At 44.7% G+C, this 16,206-nt stretch overlaps 1 long non-coding RNA gene and 1 pseudogene across 1 annotated transcript in view; one reads left to right on the top strand and one right to left on the bottom strand.

Annotated features, from left to right (window-relative positions):
* LOC139272792 (uncharacterized) overlaps positions 1–16,206 on the top strand; it is a 30,280-nt gene that overhangs the window by 3,597 nt on the left and 10,477 nt on the right. The window contains exon 2 of the long non-coding RNA XR_011594966.1: positions 4,030–4,158. This is a non-coding gene — a long non-coding RNA (uncharacterized lncRNA). The remainder of the gene's footprint in view (positions 1–4,029; positions 4,159–16,206) is intronic.
* LOC139272791 (zinc finger protein 239-like) lies at positions 5,581–6,088 on the bottom strand (annotated as a pseudogene).

The following is a 16,206-nucleotide window of genomic DNA, read 5'->3' as shown; positions in this document are numbered from 1 at the left end:
TATATCCTTTCGTAAATATGGAAACCAAAACTGCACGCAGTATTCCAGGTGTGGCCTCATCAATACCCTGCATAACTGTAGCAAGGCTTCCCTGCTTTTATACTCCATCACCTTTGCAATAAAGGCCAAGATTCCATTGGCCTTCCTGATTACTTGCTGTACCTGCATACTAACCTTTTGTGTTTCATGCACAAATACCCCCAGGTCCCACTGTACTGCAGCACTTTGCAATCTTTCTCCATTTAAATAACTTGCTCTTTGATTTTTTTTCTGCCAAAATGCATGACCTCACACTTTCCAACATTATACTCCAACTGCCAATTTTTTGCCCACTCACTTAGCCTGTGTATGTCATTTTGCAAGTTTTGTGTGTCCTCCTCACACATTGCTTTTCCTCGCATCTTTGTATCATCAGCAAACTTGGCTACATTACACTCCGTCCCTTCCTCTAAGTCGTTAATATAGATTGTAAATAGTTGGGGTTCCAGCAGTGATCCCTGCTGCACCAGACAATGAACCATTTATCCCCGACTCTCTGTTTTTTGTTGGTTAGCCAATTGTCTATGCTAATATATTACCCCCAACCCTGTGAACTTTTATCTTGTGCAGTAACCTTTTATGTGGCACCTTGTCAAATGCCTTCTGGAAGTCCAAATACATTACATCCACTAGTTCCCCTTTATCCACCCTGCTTATTACATCCTCAAAGAATTCCAGCAAATTTGCCAAACATGACTTCCCCTTCATAAATTCACGCTGACTCTGCCTGACCGAATTCTGCTTTTCCAAATGTCCTGCTACTGCTTCTTTAATAATGGATTCCAGCTTTTTTCCCAATGACAGAAGTTAGGCTAACTCGTCTACTTTCTGTCTCCCTTCTTTTTTAAATAGGGGTGTTTCAATTGTGGTTTTCCAAACTGCTGGAACCTCCCCAGAATCCAAGGAATTTTGGTAAATTACAACCAATGCATCCACTCTCCCTGCCGCTACTTCTCTTAAGACCCTAGGGTGCCATCAGGTCCAGGGGATTTATCTGCCTTTAGTCCCAGTATCTTACTGAATGCCACCTCCATTGTGATTGTGTTAAGTTCCTCCCCCCCCACCCCCGTATAGCTCCTTGACTATTCATTGTTGGGATATTGTTAGTGTCCTCTACCGTAAAGGCTGTAGAGGACGTAAAACACAAAAAGTTAGTATGCAGGTACAGCAAGTAATCAGGAAGGCAAATTAAATGATGGCTTTTATTGCAAGGGGGATGGAGTATAAAATTAGAGAAGTCCTGCTACAACTGTACAGTGTATTGGTGAGACCATACCTGGCATACTGCGTACAGTTTGATCTCCTTATTTAAGGAGGGATATACTTGCATTGGAGACAGTTCAGAGAAACTTCACTGGTTTGATTCCTGAGGTGAAGGGATTGACTGATGAAGAAAGGTTGAGCAGCTTGGGCCTGTGGTGGAGAAATGGTGCAGAAGGGAGGGATTCAAATTCCTGGGACACTGGAACTTGTTCTGGGAGAGGTGGGACCAGTACAAACCGGACAGTCTGCACCTGGGCAGGATCGGAACCAATGTCCTCGGGAGCGTGTTTGCTCGTGCTGTTGGGGAGGAGTTAAACTAGTATGGCAGGGGGATGGAAATCTACGCAGGGAGACAGGGAAATAAAAGGGGGGCAAAAGCAAAAGATAGAAAGGAGAATAATAAACGTGGAAGGCAGAAAAACCCAAGGCAAAAAGCAAAAAGGGCCACATTACAGCAAGATTCCAAAGGGGCAAAGTGTGTTAAAAAGACAAGCCTAAAGGTTCGGTGCCTCAATGCGAGGAGTATTCGGAATAAGGTGGATGAAGTAACTGCACAGATAGCAGTTAACGGATACGACGTGATTGGCATCACAGAGACATGGCTCCAGTGTGACCAAGGCTGGAACTCAACATCCAAGGGTATTCAGCATTTAGGAGGGATAGACAGAAAGGAAAAGGAGGCGGGGTGGCGTTGCTGGTTAAAGAGGAAATCAATGCAATTGTAAGGAAGAACATTAGCCTGGATGATGTGGAATCGGTATGGGTGGAGCTGCGGAATTCCAAAGGGCAGAAAACGCTAGTGGACGTTGTGTATAGACCACCAAATAATAGTAGTGAGGTTGGGGACAGCATCAAACAAGAAATAAGGGATGTATGCAATAAAGGTACAGCAGTAATCATGAGCGACTTTAATCTACATATAGATTGGGCTAATCTAACTGGTAGCACTGCGGTGGAGGAGGATTTCCTGGAGTGTATCAGGGATGGTTTTCTAGACCAATATGTCGAGGAACCAACCAGGGAGCTGGCCATCCTAGACTGGGTGATATGTAATGAGAAGGGACTAATTAGCAATCTTGTTGTACGAGGCCCTTTGGGGAAGAGTGACCATAATATGGTGGAATTCCTTATTAAGATGGAGAGTGACAAAGTTAATTCGGAAACTAGGGTTCTGAACTTGAGGAGGGGTAGCTTCAACGGTATGAGGTGTGAATTGGCTAGAATGGACTGGCAGAGGATACTTAAAGGGTTGACGGTGGATAAGCAATGGCAAACATTTAAAGATCACCTGGATGAACTTCAGCAATTGTTCATCCCTGTCTGGAGTAAAAATAAAACTGGGAAGGTTGCTCAACCATGGCTAACAAGGGAAATTAAGGATAGTGTTAAAACCAAGGAACAGGCATATAAATTGGCTAGAAAAAGCAACAAACCTGAGGACTGGGAGAAATTTAGAATTCAACAGAGGAGGGCTAAAGGTTTAATTAAGAAGGGGAAAATCGAGTACGAGAGGAAGCTTGCAGGGAACATAAAAACTGACGGTAAAAGCTTCTATAAATATGTGAAGAGAAAAAGATTAGTAAAGACAAATGTAGGTGCCTTGCAGTCGGATTCAGGTGAATTTATAATGGGGAACAAAGAATTGGCAGACCAATTGAACCAATACTTCGGTTCTGTCTTCACAAAGGAAGCTACAAGTAACCTTCCGAATGTACTAGGGGACAGTGGGTCTAGTGAGAATGAGGAACTGAAAGATATCCTGATAAGGCGGGAAATTTTTTCAAGGAAATTGATGGGATTAAAGGCCGATAAATCCCCGGGTCCTGATAGTCTGCATCCCAGAGTACTTAAGGAAGTGGCCCTAGAAATAGTGGATGCATTGGTGATCATTTTCCAACAATCTATCGACTCTGGATCAGTTCCTATGGACTGGAGGGTAGCTAATGTAACGGCACTTTTTAAAAAAGGAGGGAGAGAAAGCGGGTAATTATAGACCAGTTAGCCTGACATCAGTCCTGGGGAAAATGTTGGAATCAATCATTAAGGATGAAATAGCAGCCCATTTGGAAAGCAGTGACAGGATCGGACCGAGTCAGCATGGATTTATGAAAGGGAAATCATGCTTGACGAATCTTCTGGAATTTTTTGAGGATGTAACTAGTAGCATGTACAAGGGAGAACCAATGGATGTGGTGTATTTGGACTTTCAAAAGGCTTTTGACAAGGTCCCGCACAAGAGATTAGTGTACAAAATCAAAACGCATGGTATTGGATAGAGAACTGGTTGGCAGACAGGAAGCAGAGAGTCGGGATAAACTGGTCCTTTTCAGAATGGCAGGCAGTTACTAGTGGGGTGCCCCAGGGCTCAGTGCTGGGACCCCTGCTCTTTACAATATACATTAACGATTTGGATGAAGGAATAGAGTGTAATATTGTTAGATCTCTTAATTTCCAATGAAATACGAACTCCGATGGTAGTTTAAATTTTTTAATCTTGGCAGAGAGCAACAAACTTCTTGGCTTCAAGCCAGGTCTTTGTTCTTACTGAGACACATGGTCAAAATGGCTGTATTTTATACCTGGATCAATTTACAGAAAAGAACTCTCCTTCTTTGACCTTATTGGCTCACTACCCAAAGTCCGAAAATGTCAAGTTGATTGATGGCTTAATGCAACATGCTACCACTCACATAGCATCTCTGACTTGTTGTCTGTGAATTTTCACAGCCTGTCTAAATGCAACCTGTTTGAATTCTCTATCAAATATCTCCAAATTTGCGGATGACACTAAACTGGGTGGTGGTGTGAGCTGTGAGGAGGACGCGAAGAGGCTGCAGGGTGACTTGGACAGATTAGGTGAGTGGGCAAATACATGGCAGATGCAGTATAATGTGGATAAATGTGAGGTTATCCATTTTGGGGGCAAAAACACAAAGGCAGAATATTATCTGAATGGCGGCAGATTAGAAAAAGGGGAGGTGCAACAAGACCTGGATGTCATGGTTCATCAGTCACTGAAAGTGGGCACGCAGGTACAGCAGGCGGTAAAGAAGGCAAATGGTGTGTTGGCCTTCATAGCTAGGGGATTTGAATATAGGAGCAGGGAGGTCTTACTGCAGTTGTACAGGGCCTTGGTGAGGCCTCACCTGGAATATTGTGTTCAGTTTTGGTCTCCTAGTCTGAGGAAGGACGTTCTTGCTATTGAGGGAGTGCAGAGAAGGTTCACCAGACTAATTCCAGGGATGGCTGGACTGTCATATGAGGAGAGACTGGATCAACTGGGCCTTTATTCACTGGCTTTTAGAAGGATGAAAGGGGATCTCAGAGAAACATATAAGATCCTGACAGGACTGGACAGGTTAGATGCGGGAAGAATGTTCCCGATGTTGGGGAAGTCCAGAACCAGGGGACATAGGATAAGGGGTAGGCCATTTAGGACTGAGATGAGGAGAAACTTCTTCACTCAGAGAGTTGTTGACCTGTGGAATGCCCTGCCGCAGAGGGTTGTTGATGCCAGTTCATTGGATATATTCAAGAGGGAGTTGGATATGGCCCTTACGGTTAAGAAGATCAAGGGGTATAGAGCGAAAGTAAGAAAGGGGTACTGAGGGAATGATCAGCCATGATCTTATTGAAAGGCTCGAAGGGCCGAATGGCCGAATGGCCTACTCCTGCACCTTTTTTCTATGTTTCTATCTTCTATACTCATTGGAGTTTAGAAGAATCAGAGGTGATCTTATCGAAACGTATCAGATACTGAGGGGGTTCAACAAGGGAGTTGCAGAGAGGATGTTTCCTCTCATTGGAAAATCTAGAACTAGGTGGCATAGTTTAAGAATAAGGGGTCGCCGATTTAGAACAGAGATGAGGAGAAATTTCTTTTCTCAGAGGGTCATAAATTTTTGGAATCCTCGACCCCAGATATCCAGATTTTTGAGCGATAATGAAGTGAAGGTTTATGGGGAGTGGGCCGGGAAGTGGAGCTGTGCCCAAGATCAGCTCAGCCATGATCATATTAAATGGAAGAGCAGTCTCGAGTGACCAACGGCCTACTCCTGCTCCTATTTCTTATGTTTTTTAAAGGGTGAAGTATGGATGCAAACACAATCAGCATTTTATTTTTAGCTGACCCTCTTCCCGTTTGATTAATTGGTGAAATATCCCAAATATTAAACTTCAGCCCAGTTATAGGGGTAGTCAATATCAACAGAAAGAAAGCCCAACTGTCAGAATGGACACGATTCAGTCTGGGACAACAGCAGAATCCAAACCCCGCAGTCACTTGTGAACTCGTTGGTGTCTCAGTAGGTTGGATAACTCAGTGAATCCCTTTCCACAGTCGGAGCAGGTGAATGGCCTCTCCCCAGTGTGAACTCACTGGTGTGTCAGCAGGTTAGATGACCGAGTGAATCCCTTTCCACAGTCGGAGCAGGTGAATGGCCTCTCCCCGGTGTGAACTCGCTGGTGTTCCAGCAGGGTGGATGACACAGTGAATCCCTTCCCACACTGGGAGCAGATGAAAGGCCTCTCCCCAGTGTGAACTCGCTGGTGTGTCAGCAGGTTGGATGACACAGTGAATCCCTTTCCACACATGGAGCAGATGAAAGGCCTCTCCCCGGTGTGCACTCGCTGATGTTCCTGAAGGTGATATGACTGAGTGAATCCCTTCCCACAGTTGGAGTAGGTGAACGGTCTCTTCCCCAGTATGACTGTGTCGATGAACTTCCAGCTCAAATGGGAAATTGAATCCCCTCCCACAGTCCCCACATTTCCATGGTTTCTCCATGGTTTGGGTGTCCTTGTTTCTCTCCAGGTTGGACGATCAGTTGAAGCCTGGTCCACACACACAACACGTGTACAGTTTCTCCCCACTGTCAATGGTGTGATGTTTTTTCAGGCTGGTTGAAGCTCTTTCCACAGACAGTAAATTGGCACACTCTCTCTCGGGTGTGTGTGTCTCGGTGCTTTGCCAGTCACACTGATGTTTGAAATCTATTCCCACAGACAGAACAGACAAACATTTCTCCTTCCACGTTCAAAGGCCAATGATATTCAGGTCCTGAGGAATCGAGTGATTCCGTCAGATCTTGATGTGATGTTTGGTTTGAGTTCCCTGTCTGCAAATCCTCCCCTCCTGATACCCTGGAAAAGGAGTTTACAAAATCATTACTGCAAGTACAGGACAGAAATTCAGAACAGACAATTGTAGATTGTATGGAACATTCTTTCCTCTCTTGTTCTTCCAAAGCAGTAAATCCCTGCCCTATACACTCTTCCCTGTCCCTGTCCTGAAATTCAAACACATCGCACGTCTGAAGGCAGCTTGTCCTACACTCCGAATTATCATCACCAACTCTGGCTGGGTTCAGTTCTACACTCACTGGTTCCCCTCCCCTGAAGGTGCTGACACTGGCTGGGTTCAGTTCTACACTCACTGGTTCCCCTCCCCTGAAGGTGCTGAGTCTGGCTGTGTTCAGTTCTACACTCACTAGTCCGGTGAAAAGGGATAGATATTGTTTCTGTCACTCATTGGTACAATGGGACAGTTTTAAATTGCTTGATTTAGGATAGACCATACACTTTATCTGTCACTTTCTGGTACTGTGTGTCAGTGTGTGATTGACAGGTGTGTATAGGACAGACACTGTCACTCACTCTCTGGAACTGTGTGTCAGTGTGTGATTGACAGTGTGTATAGGACAGACACTGCCACTCACTCTCTCGTACTGTCTGTCAGTGTGTGATTGACAGATGTGTACAGGACAGACACTGCCACTCACTCTCTGGTACTGTGTGCCAGTATGTGATTGACAGGTGTGTATAGGACAGACACTGCCACTCACTCTCTGGTCCTGTGTGTCAGTGTGAGATTGACAGGTGTGTATAGGACAGACACTCAACCTTTCATTCTCTAATATTGCTATCAGTATGGGATATATTTGTGAACATAGGATAGATATTGCATCTCTCAATCTCAGGTACAATGAGGCAGAGTTGGATTGCCAGTTGAGTGTTGGATAGACACTGCTTCTGTCATTCACTGATACTATGTGAGAGGTGAGTGTTGGATAGATACTACCTCTGTCATTCTCTGACACGATGTGACAGATTCTGATTGACAGGTGAGTGTAGGATGTACACTGCCACTTTCAATCACCGGTGCAGTGTCAGTGTGGGACTGACCGATGATTATAGGATAGATACTGACACTTTCACTCTCTGAACCATTGACAGGTAAATATAGAATGAATATTGTGGGTGTCTGGTATGGAAGTGTGGTTTTGACTCTGTATCTGTCCATCTCTGGTATGTGAATGAGGGTTTTACTCTGTATGTCAGTTTCTGATAGAGTGTGGGTTTTATCCTGTACCTGTCACTTTCTGGTAATTGCCTGTGGATTTCATTCTGTATCTTTCCATTCCTGATGTATGAATGTGTGTTTTGTGCTGTACCTTTCCATTTCTGTTATGTGAATGTGAGCTCTACTCCATACCCGTCATTCTCCAGTATGTTAGTATTGTTTTACTGTGTACCACCAATTCCTGATAGAGTATTCGTTTTAGTTTCTAACTGTCAATTTTTGTTATGGAGGTGAGTGTTTACCCTGTATCTGTCGGTCTCTGGTAAATGAGTCTGAGTTTCACTCTGTATCTATCGGTCTCTGGTATGTGAGTGTGGGCCTTTCTCTGTCTCTCCATTTCTGTTATGGGAGCCTGGGTTTTATTCTGTACCTGTCAAGTTCTGATATGTGATTGTGAGCCTTACTCTATATCTGTCAGTTTCTGGTATGGAAGAGAGGTCTTTACCCTGTACCTGTCAATAACTGGTAAGTGAGTATTGGCACTTCACTGTATAGAAACATAGAAAATAGGTGCAGGAGTAGGCCATTCAGCCCTTCTAGCCTGCACCGCCATTCAATGAGTTCATGGCTGAATATGCAACTTCAGTAGCCCCTTCCTGCTTTCTCGCCATACCCCTTGATCCCCCGAGTAGTAAGGACTTCATCTAACTCCCTTTTGAATATATTTAGTGAATTGGCCTCAACTACTTTCTGTGGTAGAGAATTCCACAGGTTCAACACTCTCTGGGTGAAGAAGTTCCTCCTCATCTCGGTCCTAAATGGCTTACCCCTTATCCTTAGACTGTGACCCCTGGTTCTGGACTTCCCCAACATTGGGAACATTCTTCCTGCATCTAACCTGTCTAAACCCGTCAGAATTTTAAACGTTTCTATGAGGTCCCCTCTCATTCTTCTGAACTCCAGTGAATACAAGCCCAGTTGATCCAGTCTTTCTTGATAGGTCAGTCCCACCATCCCGGGAATCAGTCTGGTGAATCTTAGCTGCACTCCCTCAATAGCAAGAATGTCCTTCCTCAAGTTAGGAGACCAAAACTGAACACAATACTCCAGGTGTGGCCTCACCAAGGCCCTGTACAACTGTAGCAACACCTCCCTGCCCCTGTACTCAAATCCCCTCGCTATGAAGGCTAACATGCCATTTGCTTTCTTAACCGCCTGCTGTACCTGCATGCCAACCTTCAATGACTGATGTACCATGACACCCAGGTCTCGTTGCACCTCCCCTTTTCCTAATCTGTCACCATTCAGATAATAGTCTGTCTCTCTGTTTTTACCACCAAAGTGGATAACCTCACATTTATCCACATTATACTTCATCTGCCATGCATTTGCCCACTCACCTAATCTATCCAAGTCACTCTGCAGCCTAATAGCATCCTCCTCGCAGCTCACACTGCCACCCAACTTAGTGTCATCCGCAAATTTGGAGATACTACATTTAATCCCCTCGTCTAAATCATTAATGTACAATGTAAACAGCTGGGGCCCCAGCACAGAACCTTGCGGTACCCCACTAAGTCACTGCCTGCCATTCTGAAACGTACCCATTTACTCCTACTCTTTGCTTCCTGTCTGACAACCAGTTCTCAATCCACGTCAGCACACGACCCCCAATCCCATGTGCTTTAACTTTGCACATTAATCTCTTGTGTGGAACCATGTCGAAAGCCTTCTGAAAGTCCAAATATACCACATCAACTGGTTCTCCTTTGTCCACTTTACTGGAAACATCCTCAAAAAATTCCAGAAGATTTGTCAAGCATGATTTCCCTTTCACAAATCCATGCTGACTTGGACCTATCATGTCACCATTTTCCAAATGCGCTGCTATGACATCCTTAATAATTGATTCCATCATTTTACCCACTACTGAGGTCAGGCTGACCGATCTATAATTCCCTGTTTTCTCTCTCCCTCCTTTTTTTAAAAAGTGGGGTTACATTGGCTACTCTCCACTCGATAGGAACTGATCCAGAGTCAATGGAATGTTGGAAAATGACTGTCAATGCATCCGCTATTTCCAAGGCCACCTCCTTAAGTACTCTGGGATGCAGTCCATCAGGCCCTGGAGATTTATCGGCCTTCAATCCCATCAATTTCCCCAACACAATTTCCTGACTCATAAAGATTTCCCTCAGTTCCTCCTCCTTACTAGACCCTCTGACCCCTTTTATATCCGGAAGGTTGTTTGTGTCCTCCTTAATGAATACCGAACCAAAGTACTTGTTCAATTGGTCTGCCATTTCTTTGTTCCCCGTTATGACTTCCCCTGATTCTGACTGCAGGGGACCTACGTTTGTCTTTACTAACCTTTTTCTCTTTACATACCTATAGAAACTTTTGCAATCCGCATTAATGTTCCCTGCAAGCTTCTTCTCGTACTGCAGTTTCCCTGCCCTAATCAAACCCTTTGTCCTCCTCTGCTGAGTTCTAAATTTCTCCCAGTCCCCGGGTTCGCTGCTATTTCTGGCCAATTTGTATGCCACTTCCTTGGCTTTAATACTATCCCTGATTTCCCTAGATAGCCATGGTTGAGCCACCTTTCCTCTTTAATTTGACGCCAGACAGGAATGTACAATTGTTGTAGTTCATCCATGCGGTCTCTAAATGTCTGCCATTGCCCATCCACAGTCAACCCCTTAAGTATCATTCGCCAATCTATCCTAGCCAATTCACGCCTCATACCTTCAAAGTTAGCCTTCTTTAAGTTCTGGACCATGGTCTCTGAATTAACTGTTTCATTCTCCATCCTAATGCAGAATTCCACCATATTATGGTCACTCTTCCCCAAGGGGCCTCACACAATGATATTGCTAATTAATCCTCTCTCATTACACAACACCCAGTCTAAGATGGCCTCCCCCCTAGTTGGTTCCTCGACATATTGGTCTAGAAAACCATCCCTTATGCACTCCAGGAATGTCAATTTATGTTATGGGAATATGGATTGTAATATGTCAGCCTCTGATGTGTGAGTGTGGGTTTTATACTGTATCTCTCAGTCTCTGATATGCGAGTGTGTGTATTATTCTGTACCGGACAGGTTTTGGTATGTGTGTCTAGGTTTCTGGTATGTTAGTCTGCCTTTAATTTGTATCTATTTGTCTACGTGGTTTTATGTTTTACACAGTACCTGTCAGTTTCTGATCTGTGAGTGTGCGGTCTAATCTGTACCTGTCAGTTTCTGGCAAATGAGAGTGGGTTATAATCTGTACCTGTCAGTGTCTGGCAAGTAAGTGTGGAGTATAATCTGTACCTGCTAGTTCCTGGCAAGTGCGTGTGGGTGTTTAATGTACGTGTCAGTGTGATCTGTTTCAACGGTTTAAGAGCATCTGATTCGACTGCTCCATGTGGCTGTAAGATTCATAATGGATCTCTGCCACTTCGGATCACTGTGGGACTGACAGCTTCTGCTGCCTGTGACAGTAGGATTGAGGCCAGTTCTGTGTCTCTCTGCTCTGTGAGTGATAATGTACTTACTGTGTGTGAGAAGGAGCTGCCTGCACTGTTCCTTGTGTTCCGGGTGGAGGAGGAAAGCTCACATTTGTTCTGGCTGGTTGAAGAATTTTGCTCTGAGAATAATAATACGAGAACAATATTAGTTCTAAGATATGGATGTGGGGGAGAATATGATGTATCTGAGGGAGCGACAATATATCTCTCGATCACCAGCAACATTGTTCTGGAGAACTCAACACACCGAAACAATATAACCCGACTTTAAAATAGCTTCTCCCACACTCCTCTCCTGATGTCTGCAATAGATGCAATTTGTGAAACTCCCCACATCCTCACTGTCAGGCTGTGTTTCCACTGCTCACTGTCCAAGAACAACAGACACGGTGAGATTGGAACTGAATCAGGAACATTCACTGCTGATTTGGGGAAAGAAAGAAGCAATGATTTGAAAGAGCGAGGTGATTTACTTTCTGTTACCTTACACTGTCGAAACATAGCCCGAGAATGGCCTCTCCCTTCCCCCACTCACTGAGACTGGTTCTTGCTCCACTCTGCCTCTTACACACAGCCCCGACTCACCCTGATCTCCCCCTTGGACTCAATGCTGATCTCTGAGCCCATCTGCGGACACGCTCCCAAAGCGCTGCGCTGCTGTAAGGAGGCTGCTGCTGTAAATTCCTGGATTCTTTTACCTCAATCTGGTTCAGTAAAATTACTGAGTCGAATACCTCTTGTGCTTTGAACAAAGCAGTCTTTATTACCGGCCAGTAAGACCTATCAGACAGAAGATATACTCTCTGGATAGAGTGTACACATTCCCTACAGATAGGTGAAGTTACATCGTAAAGCGTTAACAGTTATACAGTTTTGAAATCAGATAACAAAATACAAATGGATTGACATTCTAACTCAGCCACTCATTAGTCAATCTATATGAGATGTTCTTCTTGAAAGCTCAAGCATTGCCTCTAAATGTTTCAATCTAATGGTGTGACTATTAACTGAGACCTTGCAATTCTGCAGATGTATTTCATGTTACAATTATATATTATTGGCAGGATTAGTGACTTGAAACCTTGAGAAAGACTGTTAGCTATGCTGATGTTGCACTATTTGCAATCTGACATTCTCCCAGCTATTCTTCCATGGCTTATACATTTTCATATATCCCGTTTATCTTACTGTCCTTAATTCCATATATTCCGTTCAGATATCCACATCCCCCTTTTATCATTCTATGATAACATTTAGGATCATTCTATGAGTATTGCATTCATCCGTTCGCACTCCCTTTCCAGAATCATATTATTGTTGAGTAGTTCTCTAGTTTGTTGGATCATAACCCGGGAAGCCTTGACCACAAGAGGGTCTGCTAACCTTGTCATCATTACTTTACAGCAGAGGTTAAGGCAACCAACAATCAAACAGCAGGTAATTATTATTACGATGAGAACAATTGCCCCATGTATTAGATAGGATCTCCAAGATCCACCCAGAAACCAATCAAACCTGCCTAGTTTTTTTGCTGGTGTGGATAACTTCTTCACCTCCCTCCTTATGTGATCGGCAAGGTGGGTTATGTTTTCTGAACTATCAGGAATGTAAGGATCTGAATGTTGCACTATCAGGGCACACGTTCCCCCTTTCTCAGCTAACAGGTAATCGAGGGCCATTCAGTTTTGTAATGCTACGGTCCTTATCGCTACCATTTCAGCTGTGATGCCCTCCAGAGCCTCAGCAGTGCGGTTAGCTACCTGTTCCAATATCGTTTCTTTGAATCCATCTAACAGTCTCAGTTAGGGTCAGTGGAACGGTGCGCAAAGGAATTCCCCCTTTGGAATGTATAGGGATATGTGAACACACCCAGCATCTAGTGAAGTGCCCTTTTTCCGCATAAACGTAAGATATATACAAAAAGGTGTTTACATGGAGCTCTCGCCTTTGTCTTCCTTCCCGTGCGCCAAAACTGTCACATATCAACACTATTATGCAGACAGTGGCATACAGACACAGTCTCATCTTATAAATAGTCCAATTATTTAGCTGATAAAAAGAGTTCTGTTTTCCCGTTTCCCTTCTTCAGGTCTCTGTCAGTGTATTTGGCTGTCTTACGGGTAAAAGTTCAAACTGATCCTCCTTCAACTGCCTTGTTCAGCTATGGGGAAGAGGAGATCTGGAACAGAAACAGGAATTAGACTAACCAGCAAAATTTGTTTAAATGGTGATGAGCTTGCAGTGGTGCAGGTGAACCCAGGCACTTTTCCCCTCAACCTTGGCTGCAGTGGGGGTAGTGAGTGACACCTGAAAAGGCCCCTCCCATTGTGGCTCTAATCCCGTACGAATCCATACTTCCCAGGTAAAACTGGGAGGTCGAGGTGAGCATCTTGAACCTGGTAGTGAACTAGTCGCAGAGCCTGAGTCAGAGAAAGAACATAGGTGGTCATCAGTCTAACTGAGATCTCGTATCTAGGAACAATTTCCCTCATTAACACCTTAACAACAGTCTGAGTCTTATTGTCCAGGTTAGGGTAGGCTTCAATCCATCTGCTCAACACATCTACTATTACTAACACATATCTGTAACACTGAACTTTTTGCAACTCAATGTAGTCCAACTGAAATGTCTCAAAGGGACCTTCGGGTAGGGGCGTTTTACCCCAATCACAGGGGACTCCCTTCCCTGGATTATGTTGCTGGCCAACCAGGCAACGACTACTGATGTTCTGGGTGAGCGCCTGGAGTCTAGGGTGCCACCAAGTAGCCAAAAGCGTATCACTTGTTGCCCTTGCTCCACAATGAGTAGCAAAATGCAGACATTCTATAACCCATGAGGCCAACTCGTCAGACATGCAAGTCTGTTCCGTGGGAGTGGTCCAGAGTTTAGAAACATTGTCATAAGTACATGCATAATATTTCCACAACAGTTTATCTTTTTCAGGAGCGTCCTCCTGTGCTTTTATAACATCTTGGATGGTTGGCATTGGTTTTTCCGAGGCTAACTTATCCTTCGCAGAATTTTTAGTCTGACTCATAATTTTGGGCACTACCATCTGTTGGTCACGAGAGGCCTGTTTGGCCTCTTGGTCAGGACAACGATTCCCCATATCAACCAGAGAATTTCCGGTAGTATGGGCGGTACATTTGACAATGGCAATGCGTTTGGGGAACATGAGGGCTTGCAACAAATCAGATATTAACTGTTTATGAGATATCTCATTCCCCTGTGAGGTTAGGAATCCCCTATTTTTCCATAATTGTCCGAAATTATGGGCCACCCCAAAGGCATACCTAGAGTCGGTATAGATATTGACTTTGAGATCTTTGGCCAAGATACAGGCTCGGGTGAGTGCGAATAGTTCAGCTTGTTGAGCAGAATAGGCGGTTTCAAAGCGGCAGATTCCAAGACCTGATTCTCCTGGTTTACTATGGCGTATCCTGAGATTCGTGTATCTTCTGGATTAATAGAAGTACTTCCGACAACATACATAAACAATCATGACTGGGTTCTTCCTCATCTTGGGTTGGCTCAGTAAGAATACAGTCTGGATCTTCCATTGGTACATCAACTAAATCTTCCCTAACTGATGTGGCCTCTTAAATTAAAGATAAGCAATCATGACTGGGTTCTTCCTCATCTTGGGGTGGCTCAGTAAGAAAACAGGCCGGATTAATTGCAGTACAGTGCCGAAAGGTCAGTTTAGGATTGCCTGTGATTTCGGTGGGTTCTGTCGGATAGAGGGCCAGTCCACATTGCCCTGCACTGGGATCTCAATCGGATCAATGGGAGTATAACCCACTTGGGAGGGGTCCTCTGCCCACACATGAGGATCCACATAGTCAGGTATGTCCGAGCCAGTATTCGACTGTTCGGCCATGTTTTACGATTTGCACATCCCGGCTGGTAGGGTCAGCCTCATCTATGGCCTTGCGTACCATAACTCCCAAATCTTTAGCATGGTGAGGGGCTAATACTTCACGAGCAATATACGGTGCCATTGTTAGGGGCTGTTTCCACAGATTCTTATCCACTTCCACAAAATCTGCCTCTCTTTCCAGTCCAGTCACTCCAGCCCTTAATAGAATTCCCTTCACTTCCCCTTCGTGATCCTGATAAAAGTTCTGCAGGTCCTGATTCTTTCCACTGGGATCGTATGCTAGGGTCACGTGATAGGGTGCCAGCGGCAGGTCCAGAGACCACCACTGAGGGGTTCTAGTGGTATAATACTGCCGCTTAAGGGTTTCCTGTTTTACAATAATCCCATCATCTCCACACTCCAAATGCAACTGGAATTTGCAAATGAGGTCTCTAGCCATCAAGTTACAGTCCAGATTGGTTGTGATAACAACTCGATGTTCCACCGATTCTTCCTGGTAACCCATTTTAACCGGTTCTGACACTGGGAATGTCGAGATTTGTCCCAGGAATCCTGAAAGTTCCTGTGTTTCAGTAGAGGCAGGGAGTTTAAGCTTTGATTGTACAGAAGACATGAAGGCTCCCGTATCTATGGGTTCGTCGTCCGGGGAGGATCCCTGCACAATCAAGCTGTGTAGTCAATTGGGGGACAAGTGACCAAAGGGGTTGTTCTGGGAGAAGTTAGTGTAAAATCCTCCTCTCCCCCCTTGCCCCCCCCCTCCTCTTCCTTTTCCATGCTGATGGTAGGGGCAATTTTTATTCCAATGTCCTTCCTGCCCACAATTCCTCTTACCCAGTCCCGGCCTCTTCCCATACCATGTCGGGGACAATAGGGAGGTTTATTAGCAGGGCTCGGGCCGTTTGGTTGTTTAGTATAACCGTATCCTTGCTTATCCATCCAATCCTGTATGCAACACTACGGTTCTATTGATCCTTCCTCCCGAGATGGCTCTTCCTTTCTAGTCACGTATTCAGTCTTGACCCGGGTTGGGGGCACACCTCCCCCCTCCCCTTTCTTTTCTTGCCAATAATATCTAACTGTCCTCTCCATCTGTCCGGATAGCGTGAGCAATCAAATAGTTGTTTGAAGATCACAGACATCTATAGAGAGGTGGTCTGCAGCTTGTTGTGCATCAGGGTTTGGCATTGGTCTGACAGGGAATTGGTGTTG

The sequence above is a fragment of the Pristiophorus japonicus genome, chromosome 9, assembly GCF_044704955.1.
Source record: "Pristiophorus japonicus isolate sPriJap1 chromosome 9, sPriJap1.hap1, whole genome shotgun sequence".
NCBI classification, from domain to species: Eukaryota; Metazoa; Chordata; class Chondrichthyes; family Pristiophoridae; genus Pristiophorus; species Pristiophorus japonicus.
This window is presented reverse-complemented; position numbering and strand designations above follow the sequence as displayed.